This window comes from Cyanistes caeruleus, chromosome 1, assembly GCF_971803275.1.
Source record: "Cyanistes caeruleus chromosome 1, bCyaCae1.hap1.1, whole genome shotgun sequence".
Classification (NCBI taxonomy): domain Eukaryota; kingdom Metazoa; phylum Chordata; class Aves; order Passeriformes; family Paridae; genus Cyanistes; species Cyanistes caeruleus.
Window position 1 is genome coordinate 29,597,675 of NC_141701.1, and position 22,727 is coordinate 29,620,401.

Sequence of the window (22,727 nt, forward strand, 5' to 3'; positions counted from 1 at the left end):
CGGGCATTAAATATTGATCCACCAATAGTGCCGGAGTACAAAGTGCCAGAATGCAGTTTGAAATGGAAATCAGTCCTTGGATGCTTCTCCCCCCTCGGTCTGGCGTTAATAGTACATTCCATGTCAAATGTTTTATGTCTTACATGAAAAAAGCCTATTGGTGTTGAAGGCTCTGCTGTTGCTACCTGTAAAACATGCACAAATTCACTTTAACATATTTCATTCCAAAGATACAACAAGAAGAGGAACCATTGCAAGGGATTTCCTAGACCATTCCGGTAAAACAACTGCTCAGGTTATTTTTGCCTCATGCAAAGGTACACAGATATCATATACAATTGTTTTATACCGAATGTTTCTGCATTTTAGTACCTGTTTTATTGTCCCCAGACCTAACCTTGGTCACATCAAACTTTTCTTAAACTTTTCTTAACCTTGGGAAATGGCAGCTGGACCTGCTTACCCTCTCAAAGGGCTCTGGAAATCCCAGAACAGAATAAATGTGGACAGAAGTCAGTAACTACTTCCCTGATGCACTATGCTAAGAGTCATTGGGAAGATGTGAGCTTGAATCCCTTAAAGTGTTCAGGATGAGGTCTGATATGGTCACTACATGAAAGGGGATGGACACATACTAAGAATCCTCTACACTAATTTTAAGAATCCTCTATCCCTGGGAGGAGGAAGGCCAGTGACATAACTGGCAGCCACTAAACAAATGTGGTGGAGGTTAATTGAAACATTGCTAGAAATATGGCAGTGATGGGACCTGTTTGTATACCTCATAGGCCTGGAAGTAGCTGCTGGTCTAGAGGAGCCAGTATCCAGGACCTTGGCACAAAGAGAAGGGTGCTCCACCTTTACCTTCTCATCTCACTGTCCAGCTGGAGCTCATCTGCCTCTCCCAGGGGATCACTAGCCTTATTGTGAAGAGCTTTCAGGCATACCAGACTCTCACACTGCTTCCAGACAGACAGGGCACAGGGCAGATTTTCAGCTTGCAATTTGGAGGACACTACTTGGGTGTAGGAAAAGCAGGGCATTGGCACCATTGTTCTTCCTTGTGTGGGGCTGTTTGCAGCATAGTATTGCTAACTGTGATGCTCTCACTCTGTGTGTGCTTCCCTAGAACAGGTAATCCACCAGTGTTTGCTTCTTGAGCTTCCTTGAAGTCAATGAAGAGCACCTTTGAGCGAAGCATCACCCAGCACATGAGCATAAGGCTAGCTTTCTCTTTTGAGGCTATAATGACAACACTGAAAAGTAAACTAGGTTTGTTCCTTAAGTGAAAATAGTAAAGTCTAGAAGTGATTCTGGGGAGAGAAACATCCCCGTGCACAGACACCAGCATGCGAGCTGAGGCGGGGCAGACGCCGTGCTGGCTCCCTGCCGAGGGGCAGGCAGAGGGGATGAGGTGTATCGAGATGCAAGGCCCATCCACCCTGCCGAGGGGCAGGCAGAGGGGATGAGAACAGGTGTATGGAGACGCAAGGCCCATTCACCCTGCCGAGGGGCAGGCAGAGGGGATGAGAACAGGTGTATGGAGACGCAAGGCCCATTCACCCTGCCGAGGGGCAGGCAGAGGGGATGAGAACAGGTGTATGGAGACGCAAGGCCCATTCACCCTGCCGAGGGGCAGGCAGAGGGGATGAGAACAGGTGTATGGAGACGCAAGGCCCATCCACCCTCCCGAGAGGCTCTGCCCGCTGGGAAAGCAGGCAGGCGGTCCCGGGACCCGGTGCCGTTCTAAGATGTTTCACTTCTGGGCCTTCGGTTCCGTGGCTGCGTAGGGGCGTTGGTGAACAGGACAGGATTGCGACTGGATGTCTGTAGTGACAGGAGCTTATTCCCGAAAGGAAATGGTGAGCAAGGGCGCAGCGCTGCGCACACAAGGGCGGCCTGGCCCCAGCCGCGGGCCCGCCGAGCCTCCGCGGCCCGGCCAGGGGCGGCTCCCCCGGGCGGGCCGGGCCGAGGCTCCGGGCGCTCTCCGTGGTGCTGCAGCCCGAGCGGGGCGGGCTGGGGGCCGGGCAGGCAGGGTGGGGCCGGAACAGGGTTCGCACGGGGGGCGGGAGACAAGCAGGGCGGCAGGGACGGACGAGGAGGGGGCAGGCAGGGATAGGGGCGGCTGGCCCCGGCCCCGCGGAGCCGTGAGGGTCTCGCTGCCGGCCCCGCCCGGCCCCGCCGCACCCCTTGGTGCCTGCCCGGCACGGGCGGCACCGGCGCTCGGCTCGGCGGGGCTCAGCTGCCTGGGGAGGGACGTGACACCGGGGCTGCGCTGACACAGAGCATCTCTGCTCGGCTCCCCATCCCCCGCCCGGCACGCCCAGTAGGCAGCGAACCCGCCCCGGCGTCTGTCTCTTGTGTTTAGTTGATTTTTCCTGTTCTCTGAGCTAAAGCAGCGGCACGGGCGGCCGGCAGAGTGGGAAGGTTCCCCCGCCCTTGCGGGAGGGAGCTCGCTTCTCGCTTCCGCAGTGGCGGCAGCGCTTCCCTTCGCCGCCGGGAACCTCTGCCCCATCCCCGGGTAACCCGGGCCGGGGCCGGGACTGCCCGCAGCTCTCTCCGAGGCAGCCGGCGAGGATTGCCAGGCCTGGGGAACGTGGGACGCCGAGGAGGACAGTTCGGGTCTCTCCCGGGAAGCAGTTCTCCTGGGGCGGGGAGTGCCGAGAAAGCGGTGCAAGAAATTGCTGGGCAATCACTGTCTTGTCAAATCCTGGCATGTACAGGAGCAGCTACCAGACACCTCATACATCATTTCTGTTCCACTGACTGCCACTATTTGATGTTGTGTTTCACATAAATTGTAGGGGAGCATGAATTAAACTCCAGTATGTCCTAGCAAGGACTTAGTTTCTTTTGCAGTTTGGGCCTTTTCTTGATTGACATTAAAATGTGTTTGCAGGCCAGGCTACCTCCAGGTCTGTAGCTGTACGGGCTGTAAGGATGTGCTCCTGAGCAAAACACCCCTGAATTGTTTCTAAATAACAGTGGTGTAACTGTGGCTTTCATCCCATTTTTGTTGGACATGTATCTGGCCATGGCCAGATAATTGAAGACTTTTTGTTCATTTCCCCCGTTTGTTGTTTACTCCATGTGTTAGGAAAGATATTACTTTTTACCCCTTTGCAGACAAGTGAGAAGGAGAGGTAGTGCTGGAAAAAAAAATGTACAGCACTTTGAAGACAATTGCTGCTAAGCAAATGAACTGCATTGGCACTGAAATGTGAATCACAGAGATGGGAACAGGTCATGAATCTCTTTTTCTCTGCCTGTGCTATGTGTTTCCACTGCATAGACTGGGAGGCTTTGCCACCTTGTTTAGTTTTCTTAAATAACCTGAAAAGTAATCTTTTTTCCTATTGAATTTTGGGAGAATTGTTTACACTTAGCCTTTGTCATTAGGAAATGTAATGGACCTTACTTAGAGGAGCTGATCTTTTTCATATTTGTTGACTTCTACTCCTTCTATAGGCCTTTCTCTTTGTGTCTATGAAATTTTAGAAAATAAATCAGTAACTGCTTCATTATTAGTTTGTTTACATCTGTTTCATGTCCTCACCAAATCTTAGGCTAAAAGTTATTGTTCAGACTGTATGATGAAGTCTTCAATACTCAAAGAAGAATGGTGCCTGTACAACCTTTATTACTCTTCCAATGAATTTATATAATGATAGAATTTTAGATTATACACTCATATGCTATTTTTTTTCTCTCTACATACATAACAAGATGGATGGTACTCTCTTTTTGAGCACTATTAGATATTTTATTTTCATTTTGCTCTCATAAAAGAGAACCTTGACACAGTCCTCTGTGTCCTTGAAATCATGGGTACACAATAAAGATTTTCTTACAGGAGTGTTTGCCAGAATATTTTCCTAATATGGCTGGAAAAATCTTTTGTGTTGCCTTACTCTTCACAGCAGGTTAACCACAGATTGGAAGATGTTAGCATCGTTTGTGTTTCAGTAAGCAGATAAGCCCTGCATATTTTAATGTGAAATTTAGAGAGAGAAGACTCCAAATATATGCATGTGTGATTTTCATAATCTTTGTAACATTTGGGAATTTTTGGTAGCTTTTTCTGAAATTTTCTGTAGAACTGTATAAATATACCAAGCAGATGAAAAGATTAGTGAAAACACAGGGAGGGAGGGAGAAAGAGCAGAGATATATATGTATGTATGACTGCGTCTTGGATCTGAAGCATGGTAACCATTTTCTCTTCTTGAATTTTATCTTTCTTATCCTTTCATTTCCCTATGTAACATTCATGCTATGAAGCAGTACTGTCTCGTTCCCATTAGCATTTCTCCGCTTCTGAAATTGTGCTTTTTTTTGCTGAGCATAGCCTATCTAAAAATCATCTTCTAAAGAAACTTGGTAGCAGCTTGATAAGCCAGCTGCAGACAATGTCACTACTAGTGATTTCGGTTGCTGCTTGTTCCACACACATGTTGGAGTGAGGCGGCTTTAGAGCTCGCCTGGTTTCATGCAGGCTTTTCTACTTGCACGGCTGCACATGGTGTTCCTTTCAGCAGCATTCAGGATCACTGTGGGGAAGCTGAGTAATGGTATTATGGCATTTGTGGATTTATTTTTTCTTTATTTTCATAGAAATCTGTAAGCAATGGCTTAACGCCAGCATGGGTATTGTACATAATGAGGCACTCCCTCAACAACCTTGTCCAAGAGTAGTGAGCTAGAGCTGTGCAAGGCCACATGATTGGAGTGACTTGGTTGCAGATAGATCTGTGCTGTGCCAAAAATACAGAATCTGTAGGCCTGGTGGGCGAAGGCTGGGGAAATTGAGGTGGAAGCCAGTTACATCATTCTGAATGAGGATAGCATGTGCACAAGATGCTGAGAACTCTTGTGTGGAATTAAACTAAGTGGCCATCTATCCAGTAGCCTGTAAATTGTAAATCCTTCCCTTCCAAGGCTCCACCAGATAGCAGAATTTTCTAATCAGTGACATTCTCACCTTGGATGAACCCCTCATCATCAGCTCTTGCACAGGGCACCTTTGAGGGGAATCCCAGTGCCTGTGGAACAGTTTTGGTATTCACATCCTGACCCATCTTCGTGTTAGCCACCACTGGGCAGCCTCCCCACATCCTTGCATGTCTTCAGTGTCCTCACAGAAGTGCTGTTAGAGATGCTCAGCTTGATGTCTCCATGTGAATCCTGACATTTGTAATTCTTTGACTCTCCCCTGCCTTCTTGCTTCCCCTTCCACACTCCTTTGCTCGTAAAATTTTTTCCCCTAATTGCTTTCTTCTTCAGTTCACCCTTCACAGGTAAAGTCTTATTTTTTATTTTTGTAAAGGGATAAGCTGTCACTTGTCTTTGAAATAGGAAACTGTATAGGAAGAGCAGCTACAAGCACAGGCCGAGGAGCAGCAGCAAAGGGCAAGCTCCTGTTATTCTCCCAGTATATGTACTTTGAGGCCTTCCTGTAATCTCTACACGTTTAGTTACCTACCCTCTAGTAGTGCAGCTTCTCTTTATCATCAGTGGTTGCAGGTGAACTCTGGGGGAAGGCTGACAGTAGGAAAGCACATGAAGAACTTCCCTAGGGATCATTCCAGCCACTGACTGCTCTCAGGAGTGCCTGAGCCTAATACAGTTTTGATAATTCAGTAACCCCTGACCAGTACTTTTCCTTCTATGGTGTCTCATGGAAATCTGTTCCACAGAGCAGCTTCTTGCTATGGGAAGAAGCATCTTCTGTTTATATTGAGCATGTGTCCTACCAAGACCAGATATGTTGATCTTGATGTGGGATACTAAGTATTCTTTCAGCCCTAGAATCATAGGGTCATTCCCTCTTTAAAAGTTAACGGAGGGAAGGATACCAGATCCACCTATACTTTTACAATGGGAGAAATAGATGATACAGAAAGAGTTAGGTTAGGCTGATGGGGAACAACACCATCTGCTGCATTCAGAGTTCACAGTGAAATTCTCCTAGAAAAACAGAAGTGCTGATGTCAATATTCAGCAGACCTAAATCAAAAGTCATTCCAAGACCAAGAGGCCTAATTGGAGAGTGTCCTTCAAATGCCCTATTCCAATGGGGTATATCCTGACATGGTTCTGATTTGCTTTCCTGACTGTAATTTTCTGAACAGCAAAATGCCTCATGTTACGTGAAGTCAGCAACAAAGTGCCTAATTCACTTTGCTCTGTCTCCCTTACTGCTTGCTGTGAGAAAGTACTGAGCTATTTTACCTTTCTTTTGCTCTTCTTTGAATTGACTACATTTCTTGTTATCATTGGTTGGTTGTCAGCTGTTTCATCATGGCTTTTTCTCACATGCCTTGGAAAAGACCAGCAGACCTTTTGCTTCTCCAAGTGTATTCAATACCATTTTTCTCTATGTAGTCAGGCATATTCATAGATATACTTGTTTTAGGACAATAAGTGTTATATTATTGTTGGCTGTCAAATAAAGATATGGTTCTTGATACCAGGCACATCATCTATTCCTTCTGCAACTAAAATTTATTTTGACTTAGTGATTTAGCATGCAAAACAACAGATGATGGTGAAGTAAAAATATGCTGAGGTTAGATAAAACAGACTTTGAAGATATTAGCTGAAATCTTAGTGTGAAATTCACACTTAGAAGGAAACAGTAGCAGAAAATCGCTTTGAGAATGAAGTGTAAGAGAACTTTTTTAGTTCTAGTCTTGCTCTTAGTACATTAAAATATTTACAGGAAATTTAATTTAACAACTGTTTTTTCTTATGGCTTTGCCAGACTTCATTATCTTCATCTGATATTTTTAGTGTTGCTTGCCCCTTATATTTTTAGCAATGTCAGTGGACTGAGAGCTGGTCAGGGAAATAGGAAAATGGGATGAACAAAATGCTAATTATGAACAGAAAGACAGGGTAACAACTGGAATAATGAGAGAGAATGGGTACTGACTGGACAAAGAAGCTGCAATGAAGAAGCCTTTGGGAGAATGGGTAATTAGGGTCACAGAAGCAGACAAGGGAGAGTTGGTTGTGAGACAGGGCCTGGCATGTGTTTGCTGAAGAGATGAAGAACAGGGATTTGTAGCATAATGTGGGGAGGTGGTTGCTTGGCAACCTTAATTTGGTCCCCTTATTATACATGGGTGATCACATACTGTTTTTATGCAGGATTTCTGTCTCTGTGCAGGATGGACCCGCTCTGGGGATGTACTGGGGCTGTGCAGGAGAGATGAGTGACAACCGTATGGCTCCTGCTGCATTTATTGCTTGAGCTGGGAAGTCAATAATGAGCAATGGGAGGGGAAAGAAAGGTCATGCATCTGTAATAATGCACTGTTGCACAAAAGATACTTTTCCTATGTAGTGTTAATATAGACACTTAAACCACTTCTGTGTGGAACCTCTAATAGTGTAATAGTTTCTAATTATCTAATTTTTAATGACCTTTTTTAGAGCCCTAAATCCAGTTTTCTCAGCAATCACACCTGCAAGTGATGTTGCAGTGTCTGTGTTTGAAATATTTTTAAATACTTCTAAATTATATCTGTAATGCCTCAGAAATAAGATCTAAAATCAGTGAATACCTCTGCCTTTAATTATTTTGTGTCTCTTGTCCTGTATTTTAAACAGCAGTAATATCTTTTCTTTGCTGCTGTTAATTTTTGTGAATTAATTTTAATTTGTGCAGCACTCAGATATTGAAGTGATGAGCAGCACTGAGAAGCTCTGGAGGAAATTAATATTTCTGGCATCATACGGCAATTGAATAATGGGCAGTGAACAAAGCACAGGCCACACAGTGAGTTATGAGGTGAAAGCAAAGTATTGATTAACTGTTTGGTGAGAATAGCATAGTGGTCATATGCAAAAATAGCAGTTAAAGACTGTGACATAGATACAGGAAGTTATTATCACCCTTGTACTGAGTAGATTTCCAAGATGGGATTTAAAAGGTGTACTGATGACCCATGTGCTTCTTTCTCTAGGCAGGGTCGCTTGTTTGGATAGTGTCAAGCTTCAGGTTTGTGATGGGCATTTTCATGGCTATACTCCTTCTACAGATGTGTAGGGTTCATGAGTGTGTTTTGTGCTGAGGGTAGAAGGTAGTGGAGTTTTTTAAATTTTTTTTTTTTCTTTTTTGAGTTCCTGTCTCTCATGGAAACCTACTCCAAATGATGTCCCTTAGAGTCACTGTCTCTGACTAGTGTGGTTAGGTACACTAAGAATGGATAGTGCTTAGGCACAGATTTAATTTGTGTCATGGAAAATAGTGACAATGCATTAACAGCTTGTGACTGGTCAGAGATTAACTAAACATCTCTAATGCTACTGTTAGCAAGGAAAATGGTGTTTTAGGAAGAGTTTATGCAGCTAGGGAGTTACAGGCTTAGTAACTTGTGATAGAGAATAAAGAATGGTTTCCTTTACTGACTTTTTGTTTTGATTATTGTACACAAGGTAGCTTTTTGTTAGTGTCTGCTTGTGGACACTGTAGGTGTGGGGCTCAACAGGAATTTAGTTTTTGAATGGCATAAAATTTCTCCTATGTTTGTTGGTTCAGCTGTGAACTTACAAAAAGCAACATACCACACGAGTTCCACCTCTGTGACACGGGTGACCATTCTGCTGTCTGCTGCATATCTGTCTGTCCCCTTTTGTCTTTTCTTATTTTTATATGCAGCCCTGCAAAGCCTGTCTGCTGCAATCCCATGTCACAATGCAGCCTGTCAGTTTTTGTTCTGTAGCAGACATGTAGAAGGTGGTAAAACACCTGTGTTCCCAGCAGCTTATGCCACTTATATTTTTTGCTTTGCATAGCTATTAATTTTTTATGTCTGAAGTTTGAATGTAATCACTAAGTTCAGAAGAAATGAATATTTTCCAGTAAATCTTCAGATAAAGAAATAAAAGGAAATCTCATTAAGCCACAGAACTTGAAAAGACTGTGAGCTATTATTCATATGAGCTAATTCAATGGCCAATTAAAGCTGTAACTCACTTTTATCTTTTCTAGGGCTGAAAAATTCCTGACTTACCTCTGATTTCCTATTCAGTTAAACATTATTAGATTCAAGCAATGTAAGAACTTTAGACAGAAAAAGAAAAAGAATAGGAAAAAGCTGTCCATCTTTGTCAATGGCTCATTGGTACATAGCCATTGTAATAACCAAACATGGAAAAACGCATTAGGTGAAAACTTCCAGATCAGCAGCTGAATTTCTTTGCCTTCTAAGTCTACCTTCTGATTTTATTTTTCTGTTTTAGTTTTCCGTTTCTTTTTAGTTGTTTTCCTGAAAAGCCCAGATGATTTGGTCTCTGAAGTTTCTTGCTTTAAGGCATTATCTTAAGTCTTAGCTTTATGACTCTTCTTCTATTTCTGTCATTGTTTTCTAACATCTTTAGAAACATATTATTCTAAAATGACATCATCAACGGACAAAAACTGCATCTGTTTCATCATTTCTTTTAACATGTTCAAAAATTCTATTAGCTTATTAAAATATATCTGCTTTTAGGAGTTCATGCCACTTCTCCACTGGGATCTGCAGATCCCTTTCAGTTTCTGCTTTCTAGGTTGTTGTTCTGTGCTATGTTAGAATGCCTGTTGCTGGACCTATACCTTTGCATTGGCACATGTTAAAATTAAAATTGATATTATTTAAAAAAACAACAAAAAATATTTTTCCACATATTCCGTGCTATAGTAATGATTTAAAGTTAAATGATAGAGGAAAGAAACCAAATATTCTTTTACATCTGATTTTTAGCAGTGTTGTTTCATCAAGGGTCAGATCCTACAATTTACGTGGCTTCTAGGTAGCTTTATATTCATGTGTAGGTAAGCATAAGATAATTTAAGTTAATGAGAAACACTGGCTTCATTAGGACAAGCAGTCAGCTCCTCCTTAGGCCACTCCATGAGGATGAAAGTGTTTGACTGTGGAGATGTTTGCAAAGAACTGGGCCATGATATCACCCTGCTAAGTACTATGTTTAATTTTGTGAGCAGTTTTGTTAATTAGACCTATTGAAAGTGCAGTAAATGCTCCAATCAATAAAGTGTCATCACTTCATAAATGTTTAAGTCTGGAAAGGACTATTACTTTCTCTGAGTCATTCTGCAAATAATTATTTATGAAATCACAAATTTTATTAGTAATTTCGTATCTACTAGCATCAGTTTAATAGTCCCACTTAGATTACTAAGAAATGCTGTGTCAATGTGATTTAAAGAAGATCTGCCTAGAAAGTAACTCTTTGGATAAAGTTGCTAAGTCTACTATTGCTTTCTTCAGTCTCTCTGGTTAATCAGCCTGTAGACATTTAATGTGGTTGTATTTATTTAGTGCAATTCCAAAAATCAAAGTATCAAATTGGTCCAAGTTAAAGTGTGTTTTACAGAAATATGTTGTATGAATATAATGAATTCTTATCCCTTGTGAGATTTTTCATGGCATTGCTTGAATCCTAATTTCTAAGTCTAAGTAAATACCATTTTATTTTTTTTTTTATTTCTTTTTTTAGATGTGATTCCTGGGTATTGATATGGATCAGTGAAGTACTCATTCAGTGTATTGCCAAGACAGTTCTGATTCCAGTCGTTGGTTTTCACTTGCAGTCCTTCTGCTGGTAATAGATTTTACAAATGGAAGAAATTCAATTGTCTGAAAGGATGATAAGAATCCCGAACAGCAAAAGGAATGCAGCATCCATCATTTCTGAGAAACCATGTATCCCTATCAGTAAAAAGGAATAATTTCTAAAGTAAATAATGCACATTTAGAGATCTCTTTTTTTCAATTCAGTAATGCATTTAAATTGGCATTATTAAACATCTATTATGGCAGCAGCGATTCTAAAATGAGAATTGTCAGCTAAAAGTTTGCAAAATTCAGTAGGTTTGAACTAACATAGTACAGCCCATGCCCTTTTTTTTTTTTACCTCAGTAATCATCTATCTCACAATTGTAGCACCAGCATAAAAGCTTTTCTTACAGATAGAGGGGTTTTACAGGCTAAAAAGTTGCTTTGAATAGCCCATGGAGAATAAAGAACTGTTTCATACAATTATTTTTTTTATATAATCATAGAATGCTTTGGGCTGCAATGGACCTGAAAAATGATCTAGTTCCAACCCCCCTCTTCTGAACAGGGACACCTTCCACTAGACCAGGTAGCTCAGAGCTCCATCCAGCTTGGCTTTTGATACTTCCAGGGACAGGACATCCATGACTTCTCTGAGTACTCAGTGCCCTCACAGTGAAGAATTTCTTCCAAATACCTTATCTAAGTCTACCTTCCTTCAGTTTAAAGCCATTTCACCTTGTCCTATCATGCCCTTTTAAAAAGTCCCTTTCCTGTTCTCTTTAGGTACTGGAAGGCTGCTGTAATGTTTCCCTGGAGCCTTATTTTCTCCAGTTTGAACAATCCTATTAATGTGGCGTAATTATTTGAAAATTTCAGTAGTGGTGAAGAACAGAATTGCTATGACAATATTACAGCAAACATATTTTTTTCCTGATGTGCCAGGGTTAATGAGATTGTCTTCCAGTTCTATAGTTTTGGAAGCTAAGATCAGGTGGTAATCTGACTTTTAAAAGGCCACCGTTTGATATCTAACAAGTTTCACTAAGAAATTTGCTGTCTTTATTCAGGAATTTGGATGCTCAGCTAAACCTTTGAATATAAGAAAGTTCACTCATATTGTGAGCCTTCTAATAAGACTTTATTTCATCCCAACAAATTCAGTTTGTATTCTCCAGTCAATGGTAGGATTCCCATTAAAAACAGATTCCCGATAGAAGTGTGAAGATGTCTTACTTCTCTGCAGAGAAATGGAATATTGCATCCAGTTCATATTTTTAAAATGGTTCAAAGGTTTAAAAGAGCAAGGGAAAGAACTACTGAAATGATTCATGAGCTGTAAGAAGCACCTCATCCCATGAGAAAGAAAGGAATTGGCATGTCAGTGAATTAAAAACAAGACTCAGAGGTGACCTCATTAAAATATGTGAGCATATTCACAATAAGAAAATTCCAGGTACTGCAGAAGCAATGTCTGGAAGCTACCACCAGCCAAATTAAAATTAGAAATTCTGTGCTCGTTTTTAACAGAAAGAGTGATTAATCATTGAAGTACATGATGAAGGGAAGAGATGGGTTCCCCATCTCTCATTTTCAAATTAAGACAGGATGTCATGCTGGAAGATGTATTTAAGTCAGACACAAAGTTACTGAGCTCAGTACAAAGGTAATGGCCTGTGAAAAGTAGATCAGATTAGATGATTACAAAGAGTGGCAACTCTGGATTTTAGTTCTGTGACTCCACAAGAGCAGGTCTTTGCCAAGAGCTGGGTGAGCAGCTGGTGGTTCCTTGCATGGATCAGAAATTGTATCAGTTGTAAAATGCAGGTTGCCCAGCCCTTATGCAATTATTATTCAGCTGCGTAGAGTATGCTGAAGATCAATTTCTTTATGAAAATCCTGGCAAGATCAACAAGAGTGGTTCAATGACTAGAGAAGCTACTGAAGACTGTTTATTTTAATGTCTCTTGGATCAGGTGACACAATTTTGTTTATTAACACAGCATAAAGTCTTCCATACCAGTTCAAATCATATGTCCATTTAGCCCTCATATTTTCTGATACCAATCAGGATGTTAACAGCCAAGGGAGTGATGTACAATAATTCAAGTTGGAAGACTTCCCCAGCAGGACTGTGGTCCAACCTGCTTCCCACAGTGAGGCCAAATTCAGAAGAAAGGATGGTCCATGTTACTCAGGCCTTCCCAGCTTCCAGTGATCACTGGTCAAGAGATTTCTTAGGCAGCACCTGGAATGCTGTGCGTAATGTCCTGTTCTCCAAATTTGTCCAGTGCCATTTTTGTGCTGGCTGTCCTAGGGTTCAATGGTAATGGTTCCATAGTGGTTCACTGTACAAAAAGTGCTGCTTCGCTTTACCTTGAACCTGCTTTTTAATCAAAGTTCATCCCATGAGAAATAATGCATAATCATTTTCCTTTTCGAACAGACCACATTTTACTAAAGATCTAGCACAATCCCCTTCTTTTACCCTGGTAATAAAATGCAAATACATCGTTGAGCTCTTTCCACTTTAATACGTGAGATTAAAATGTGATATTGATGACATTAGAAATAATGGTGCAAACACACACTGTTCCTAATGGTCTGAGCTATAATGAGTTTTGGCTCCACTCAATAAAAAATTTTTTACAAAGCAGTGTCTATTCAAGACTGAGTAAGCTGTGGAAAATCAATTTTCCATGGCTGCTTTGGCCTTGTGCAAGACATTAGTGGTTTTTTTAGTGAACCAAGCCTTTTGTTTTAGTATTTGTTTTGCTTATAAATTGTGAGGATTGAGTTACTAATTTATAATGGCCAAACAAATCTTGTGTGACAGTTTAATCACCTAATTAATATCTTAAGTCAGAAGTTTTATTGTATTTTTTTGCATTTATGAGATTTTGCGCATTAACACCTGAGTAGGAACATGTAATAAAACGTATCATGACTTTATCAAATGTCAAAACCCATGACACAGCTTAAATCTGTAATTTTTAAAATGAAGTGATATTTGAATAATTGTCACATTGTAAAACTGCCGCCCTGTGGAGGCTAATGGAAAATTACACTTCAGCATGGTTCCTGAGGACTGCTCCTAATGCATTAATTACGAAAATTACCACTAGCTTTGCTGGGATGAGATTGGTCCAATTTCTCGGAATAGGAATCTGATTCTGCTATGCACACTCACATGTGCCAGAAATCTTCTGCACTTTAGGGTGCCAACTTTCAGGCCAAAATGTTGCACACCATGAGCAAGCTTGGGCTCAGTCCTGCCGGCTGTAGACGTTGGCGTGAAGAGCCAAGGTCCGGGCAGGCAATGTGGATTATTTGTTTAGTTGGAGGAAAGCGGCTTTCTGGGCTCTGCTGAGGAGCTGGAAACAGATCTGGCCCCAACAGGAGTTTGTGAGCAAGGAGGGGCCAGGGAGGATGGGAGGCCTGGCTACACCACAATTCTTTGACTGGAATTGATGAGCACAATTGCCAGCCCTCAGGACCTGGTCTGATCCCCAGCAGGAGGCAGAGGTAGCAGCTTCCTTGGCCAAGGCTTGCAGAGCTGATCTCTGAAGAGTTTTGTGTCAGAAGGGTTTTGGCAGCAGCATTCCAAAAAGCTATCTGCTGAACTTCCCAAGATGGATGATGGGCTTGTCTTCCACGGGTCTCCTGTGTTTGTTTCCCTTGCCTCATTGAAGTGGAAACAATTAATTGTCATGCTCAGCAGCTCCACTGCTTTCTCAGTAGTTTTTTAAAGGCAGTTTGTTACCTCACTAAATATCACAAAGCCATTTATGACAGCTCTGACCAGCTGCAGTTAGCAGACATATTTCCATGGGTTTAGTCTGGATTTGTATGAAAGATTACTCTTTTCACTGCTGTTTTACTTTTATGTTAGAGCATTGTCATATCACTGTTTTAAACTGCTTGCAGTGGCTTCTGAAAGCTTCACTCAGGCTTAGGAAACTCTGGGGTTCATGCCTGAAGGTCTTTGCTTCAAAGCAAACCCTAATGAATTCAGTGCAATTCCCCCTGGATATCACTTTGAGATTTGGAGTTAATTTGAAACCTTCTGCAAATACTCAGTAAATTCTATGATTTGGAAGCATTGGGAATGACACACATTCAAGTAATAGCAGTAGGAACCATCCAGGAGCCTTGCAGCCTTTGAGGGGGGGGAGTTATTACACCTTTCAGAATTACTGGGAGCAATACATATTTTTCAAAATGAGTCTTTCAGGTGCCAGTCCCACTCCTACCACCACAGTGGTGCATTGATTCACTCTGCAGCATGTCTTGAAGTAGCATTTGTGCATGACTGAGAGAGACAAAGAAAAATGAGTACCATTTAAGGGTGAAGATGTCTGCTTTTACACTATTGTATCCCTAGGCTTGTATTGCATCACTCTTTTTACAGGATAAAACCAGATTTCTTCTTAATGTATGTGTATAACCATAACAGAGAAGAAAACAACAAATACTTTGTTCAGTTAGTGTTTTGAGTGGTTTTGAATTTAGGATGGAAGGCTGTGATGTGTGTTTGTACAGTCGTTTGCAGGTTTCTCCCTGAGATTGTCAGTAAATGTGTTTATCCCATTCACATGGCAGGGGCTGTTGCAGCACTGTTGGAGACCACAGAGGTAATTGTGGGCTGGTTACCATGGTGTGCCCTGTTTCAGCTGCTGGAGTAACAAGCACAATTCAAGAGAACTGTTATCTAAATGTCCTTGAGGAATACATGGAGTGGTGAAAACATCAACAGCTGTAAGGACAGGACCCATTCATTAACAAAAATAAGGCCAACTAATCCACTGAATTCCCTGAGGAGGGAAAAAAGTGGCTTCAGGGTAGTTTTATGTGATGAACGAAAGTTTGATAAAGGGACCATAATTTTAGCAGATCCAGGTGTAATAACATATTGGGACTGGAAGCTGACAGATTCTTGTATTTCAGCCTGTAAAAGGGTTTACTATTTTAACCATGAAGTTTACTAATCATTTCAATATTTTCTTAAAGGCTGTAATGGTTTTGCTGTCTGCAGCATTTTTACAAGTCAGTGTAAATTAATTTAGGGAGCATCCATAGCTGTAGAGTTACAGAAATAGTTATAGTAATAGAAAAATCTTATGTTATTTAAGCACTCTTGGCTTGCTTGGCAGTTGCCAAATCACTCACAGTTTTTGGAGAACAAGAGGCACAAAACTCTCTTCCATCTTGACCAGTCCATGCCTATGAGGGTTCTGTATTACTGTTTAAATTTAACAGAAACCCTTATGCTATTTTGTGCTGCACAACCCATAGCAGAACTGTGTCTTTTAAGACACTGGGATACATATAAAAGTAACTATAACTTTAGTAATTTATAATTACCTGAATCTACTTCACTTTGGTGGGTCCTGATGAAGTGTGGTGTGTGTCCTGTGTGTGCTATGTGGGGATAGAACTGCATCAGTCTTCATCTTAGAAGGACCTAAAATGGAAATGATTTTTTTAAAAAAAAAAATAAATTTTTTAGTTTAAAAAGGAGAATACAAAGCTATGATATCTTGTCTCTTCCTATTTTTCAGTTTGAGAGAGTAATAACTCAGAAATCCTGAGTCCTTGAATTTTTTGCCCTTTTTGTTTTTTGCAAGGCATATGGTATTAAAAATTTATTATTGTATTTCAGGTTACAGTACAAGTTCTAGTAATGAGCTGGGCATTTGTTTGTTTAAATATCTTTCTTTAGCATGCTGAAAAGACCAGAGTTAGCAATTTTTACTTTCAATACAGAAATGTTAAACCTACCCGACAGATAGAAGGAGAATATTTCTGCACAATTAGGATCTGAAACACTGGAATATTTACCTAGCAAGTTCAGTGAGTTGCTATCCTTGTACATACTTAAAACTTTCTTGGACGCAGCCTTGAGCAACTTCATTAAACTGGAAGCTGGCCCTGCTCTTGGAAGTCCACCTAGATGGCCTAAATTCCTTCCAACATAAATTATTGTATGATTCTTTGAGAAACTTTGAGGACAGAGATAGCTCTTGTTTTGGAGATAGAGAATTATCACCAAGTTTTCTGCTAGTAACTCTGCTTTGTGATTAATTTTTTTCTTCAATATCTGTGTCATGGATTTCATAAATAAAGGGGAAGCCCTGTAAAGACGTGTTGTTTTTTACATACAGTTTTATGAGAAATAATCATAGGACCCACAATAACAAGAACTGCTCCCTGGCCACCACAGCCCTGGCCCAGCATCCCAAATCTGTGTGTTCATTCCGGAAAGGTCTGTGAGAAGGGAGCATGCCTTTCCTTACCTGGCAGATCTGTGTCCCTACTCATTGGATAGGGATTGCCACCAAAGCATTTTCTGCTTGCTGCTTCTCAGATATGTCCGTCAATTCTACTTACAAGTAAACATTCTAGCTAGAAAATGTGATGTTCCATACCAAATGTGGGCACTGAGATGCTTTCCATGTACAGGACAAGTCATAAGGTTTCAATGCCCATTTGTTTGACCTTCAGCTAAAAAGATAACACAATAATAGTGATTGAATGTTCAGCCTGTTTAAATTAGTGACAGCAAGGAGAGATGTGCATTAGTCCACAATTGGCTTGACAATACACAGCAGAATATTCTCCCCTTACAAGTTCTCTTTCATCTGACATGATTGCTTTCCCTTTCTGTTCTGCAAGGCCTCAGCTCCTGACCTGCTGGGTTTAGAATTAGTCCCATTAGTCTATTATTTTTCTTTTCAGCAATGACAGCCTCTTTAAAACAGGCCCCTTTTATGGGGATTTTAAAGGTTTTCTGTGGCTTTCACTGGAGCCTGACAATTACTAAACCATCAGTAAATTAGCCCTGTTCCTCCTAAAGTCATTGTGGCATTTTCAGGATATTGCCTCCCATCCAAGGTCTTTCAGGAGTGGCTTCTCTCTCTCCTTTCTTCCCCAGACCCCCTGACCAAACGCCTTCAGGCATACCTAGCATTCCTCTCCACTGTAAACATATTAATATTTTCAGTGTAAATGCTTTCCAGACCCTCACACACTCTGAGGATGTCTCCTCTCAGGTTTGAGATCATTGTGACGAGGATCTTTAGCTTTAAGCCACGAACTGCAATGTATATATATGCTATTATGTGTGGTTTTTTAGCAATAAGCCCATAAATACCAAGTAGAACACTATTGGTAAGGTAGGGATTGAGTAAAATCTGAGTTCTCTTCATGTGAGATGTTCTTTTTTTAGCTTGGTTTATGCTGCAGTTTCCTGTTTATTAAATATTTTCTTCTGCTTGTGCTTTTAGTGTTTTTCATTATTTTACATGTATTTTGGGAACATGTTCCTTGTGTAATCTATGCAAATGTCTTTCAGGATTGCTTTCAAGCTTCTTAAGAAACATTTTCCAGGGATTATCAATACTTCTGATTTTCTGTTTCCCTTTTTCTCCTCATTTGATGTCAATAACATCATAATTTCATATGGCTTATCTCTTTACAGGTTCAGCTTCCATCTGTGTTCAGGCTTTCTCTTAATGTAGCTATTGGATCTTGATTTTCATAGTTCTGTAGAACAACCCAGGTTCTTCTGCTTTCTTCACTTCCCTTTGCAGGGGAAAGCTGTTCTTGTGCTGCCAGGGGGTTGTTGAATCTTTTTGCAGAATGGGAACATGTGGTGCTGCCAGATAGTAGGAGGTCAGGAAGCTTCTTGCTGACATAAAATTAATTTCCCTCCCTGATTCATATCCATGTATTTTAGTCAAAAATGTCACTGTAGAAGGACTTTGGTCATAGTCTTCATGTGTACTTGTGTACAGCAATGAGAGCAGTAAATCTTTCATAGCTAGGCAGGGAAACAAGGAAAAGTGCTAACTTCTTCCAAAACAGCAGAAAATTTCTGATTTTATAGGTCTCCCTTGATTTTTCATGGGATATTTGACAAGAAGGGAGGAAATAGCTCTTGGCCTTCTCTTGGAAATTGGAAGAAGTGTTTATGGTGAGTGTCAGGAAGGTGCAGCTTACAATGAATGTGTTGAAATTTTGATCCATTCATTCTCTTTTTTCTATATTGGATTAATTTTTGGTGATAAGATGAAATAAACTAAACCTCAGAGAAATGTTGTGAATATTAATTAGGGACTGTTGATTGAACACTGACTGTTTACCATGTGGACTGGTACATAGGCGGGGACTTTTTTCACATTAATTGTAGATATAAACAAACAACCCAGAGGAGAAATCTGTGGTAATTTTCATGTATCGGTAAATAGGAGCAACAGACTACCAGAAAATCTTGAATGCATTTCTCCAGAACTGTTAATAACAAAGTAAAGGCTTTATCTGGAGTGAAAATCTTTAATTTTAGAAAGTTTAATTTTCTATTTTAGAATCAATAACTTGTTACTGTTGGTAGGCTGAGATATGTTATTCAGTTTATTTATTCACTATCACTGATGGGGAAAGAGAAAACAGATACAAAAATAGTCTTCTTTATCATAACCAATATGTTTTTTTCTAATGAATCTGTCAAATAGGATTGGATTTTGTAGAAAATTCTGTCCTAGTATTTCCAGGAAACCAATTCCCTATTCAGGGGAGAGAGGAGAAATACACAGCTGCTTTAATTTTACTACCAAAAATACATAAAATTGTTATATCAATTAAAACAGAGTTATTTCTTTTTTTGTCAGTTACAATGACATTTTTATGGTTTATTTGTTTCCACTGAGGATGGTGATCCTTTGTTAAATATAATGCGATAGGCTATTATATTTTTTGTCCTGTAAGACATATTTATACCTTTTCTGCAGATTGTCTTCTGATTCAGAAGAATTTGTACTGAATCATCATTTGAACTCCAATTTCATGCCAGTGCAAGGTACAAGGTGCATCTTGTAAGCATTGGTACATCCCTGGAACATGGCCACAGCAGAACCATGTTTTTTTGATTTTGGCATGTACTTGAAAAGCATTCTCATTTGGAGAGACAAAATGCTTCATTATTTAGATCACAGGCAACAGATCAGTGAATGCTCCAGAATTATTCTGCCTAATCAACTAATTATGTTGCCAGCTGCAGCCTGAACTAGCACCCTTCATGAGTGAGATTAGAAAGTAAAAGGGCATTGTGTTAGGAATTCCTTCAAAAATTGTGTTTCAGAGAGCAGAACAATCATCAATTTGGTCATTAGATAGATATGATAGATATAAAGTATGTTTTCAATGGAAGTTTTGTATAGAGAAATACAGCGTGTTGCATAGAGAAATGTTTGGATATCTCCCTTTGGTGTATCCTGAAGGTCTACAGAACCCTATGAAAAAATAAGTCTTCTCTGTAATTAAAAATTATGTATTATTTTTATGGTGTTTTAAGTCTCAGCTCTAAGGAAAAAAAAAGTGTGTGAATCTCATTAGAAGTAATTCATCTTTCTCTGCATCCTCTTTGTAAAATAATCTTGTTACACCCTTTCTGCTAATTTTTAACATGACAACTGTTTGGTAATAGAATCCAATTCCTAAATAATTTTATATGGCTCATCCCATCTGTGCAATGCTGTCCTCAGTACTTCAAGACAGAAAACATACTTCATGGTAACAGCTCAAGTGGGAGACTGCTATGAAAAGATTAAGAACAAGTTTCTATTTGCAGTTGTAATGGAAACTGCAATAAAAATTGCTTTCAGAAATTGCCTGTAGAATACTTTGCAGTTGCACTTCTGTACACCATTGATTGATTGGATTCATTGTAATGAATATTTAGTGCTTTGAAATCTGACTGCAGCGTGGCTCAGATGCTTAGGTGAAGCACCTGAGGGATTCCAAGGCTTTTTGTTACTCCTGATGTGCTAGCATATCTACACCAGCCAGCACTGTGGTCCAGAGGGAGCAAGGTCTGCACAGTGAAATGCCACCTGATGTCCACAGTGAGGGCATTCCATGAGGTTTTACTTTGGACTAATTCTTATCTGGCTGTGAAATGCCCAAGACTGGGCAAAGTGTGTTAGAGAGGGTGCAGTACTGGTGAATTTGCTGTTTTGCATACGGCCTGAGCTGCCTTCCACACTGCCCCATAATCCAGGAGAACAGTAGCAGAAAATAGGTATAGTTGTACTAATAAAGCTCATCCTTAAAGTACATATGTCTCTTGTAATAATTTTTTCTAAGTCTGCTAAATGTCAAAATGTCAAGTCATATACAGTGCAGTTCACACTATTCACATATGTTTCTTGGCCAAGCCATCTGGGCTGAAATTCCAGTCTCAATGAGAATTTTGCACTCTGGTCAGGGCAAAAAGTTATTTTCTGGCATATTATTCTCCTTTTTCTGCCTATATTTTCATTTAAGCTAAGATTAAAAAAAGGAGTGCAAATGACTATAGATCTTGAACAGTGATCTTCTTATCAGATTTCAGGTCATCGCTAATTGACAGCATTTTAGGGTGTTTTGTTTGTTTTTAAATAAACATAAAGCAGGTCAAATAAATCAGGCAGAACACTTCAGCAAGGGATTTAGATTTTAGCTTAGCTCTTTTAAACAGAAATCTAAATGACTCCTTTTGGAAAGATCTAGCAAAATACCTTAGGGAAGGTAAAATTGTTTATTAAATTCTTAATGTGTAAATAATTCAAATGTCACTTATAAAAATCTGTATTAGTTTTCTCTTTCTTTAGTCTCCAGTTGTTTTTGTATTTGGCATCTGTCATAATTGTCTTAGCCTTTGTTGGAGGCTGTCATAACTACAGGCTTAAAACTCTATTAAAATATATTAGTCACTTTTGCCTGATACATCTTGTTCAGCACTTCACAACATTGGTACCTAAATATATTGAGAATTAAATAAGAGAATAAGTTTTCAAAGGCTAAGATGACTTCTAAAGGGCACTGAAAATCTTCGAGTAAGGCTGCATTTAAACAGTTTTGGTCTAACTCAAAACATTTGAATGTTTCTCTTTGCTCAGATCTACTCCAGTAGGTAAATACTAAAGGAAATGCATCGGAAAAAGCTCCAATGATGGAACTGAGCACAAAGTGTCTGAATTATGCTATGAGATATGCAGGTATAAAGGTTGGGTGTTAAATAATTCAATATTACTGACACATAGGCGTTCCTAGTCAGAGACAGCCAGACAACAAGAGGATTTTTTTTGTTAGAGAAATAAGCACCTAAAGCACCTTGGGGAATCCCTGCATTATACTCAGAATCTTATAGCAAGTTGACAGTGTCCAAGTCACATGGTCATTTTTATGATATTCACCGAAAAATTTCTCGGGCTCCACAAAAAGAAAATATGAAATATCTTGCTGAAGGAAACTTGGATGCCTCTCTAGCTGGATGATAGCTAAGTGCAGTTCAGGTCCCCTTCAATTTCCATTTTGCAGGGGTTAAAAGGAGAACGTAAAGTTTTGTCCAAAAACAAGGTAGGCAGCAGTGTCCTATTCTGAGGCTTTATTACTCCAATCTGAATTTGTAGAACAGAGATAATAATCTCCAGTATAAATCTTGGTTCTATTTGCCTTGAAATGAATGATGAACATTGTCTTTGTGTTCAGAGTGGAAGGATCAGACTTAATAGCACTTCTGCAAGCACTCAGCAACTACAGGATCAGGTTGTCCCAAGGACTGACCATCTGTGTGGTAAGAGCTAAAACACAAATTACCCCCATTTTCTAAAGAGAACAACTTTCTAAAACCTTGACCAAATAACACCATCTTTTTTTTTTTTTTTTTTTTTCATCTATTTTGACATGTGTGAGGTTTTCTTTCTCTATATTTTTTTTTGGAGGGAGGGTGGGGGGAAGTAGGCAAAATAGCAGAAAAAAGAAAGAAACAAGTTTTTTAAACAGTGACATCAACGTAGTAGTCCTCCCCAGAGAGTCCTCCTTTTACTTTACATATGAATGACTCTAATCACCTCTGGGATGGCTTCTTAATGCATATTTCTATTTTGCATCAGGAAGGGAAAAACATATAAATAAAACTCCCAAAGGTGGAGAAAGGCTTATTGTTTGAACTAAATAATTAAGGAAAGAGCACAGTGAACAAGGAAGGAAAAAATGCACCAAAAAGAATATTAAATCAGAGATGATGACATGATAAAAACATAAAACTTGAAGGTTTTATTATTCATCACTTACTGTTATGGAAATGTATGCAGTGGCTCCAGTATGATGCATGCAAA

At 40.0% G+C, this 22,727-nt stretch overlaps 1 long non-coding RNA gene across 1 annotated transcript in view; it reads left to right on the top strand.

Moving 5' to 3' along the window:
• Window positions 1-1,773: 1,773 nt before the first annotated feature.
• LOC111924744 (uncharacterized) overlaps window positions 1,774-22,727 on the top strand; it is a 51,700-nt gene continuing 30,746 nt past the window's right edge. Inside the window, exon 1 of the long non-coding RNA XR_015285441.1 lies at window positions 1,774-1,862. This is a non-coding gene — a long non-coding RNA (uncharacterized LOC111924744). The remainder of the gene's footprint in view (window positions 1,863-22,727) is intronic.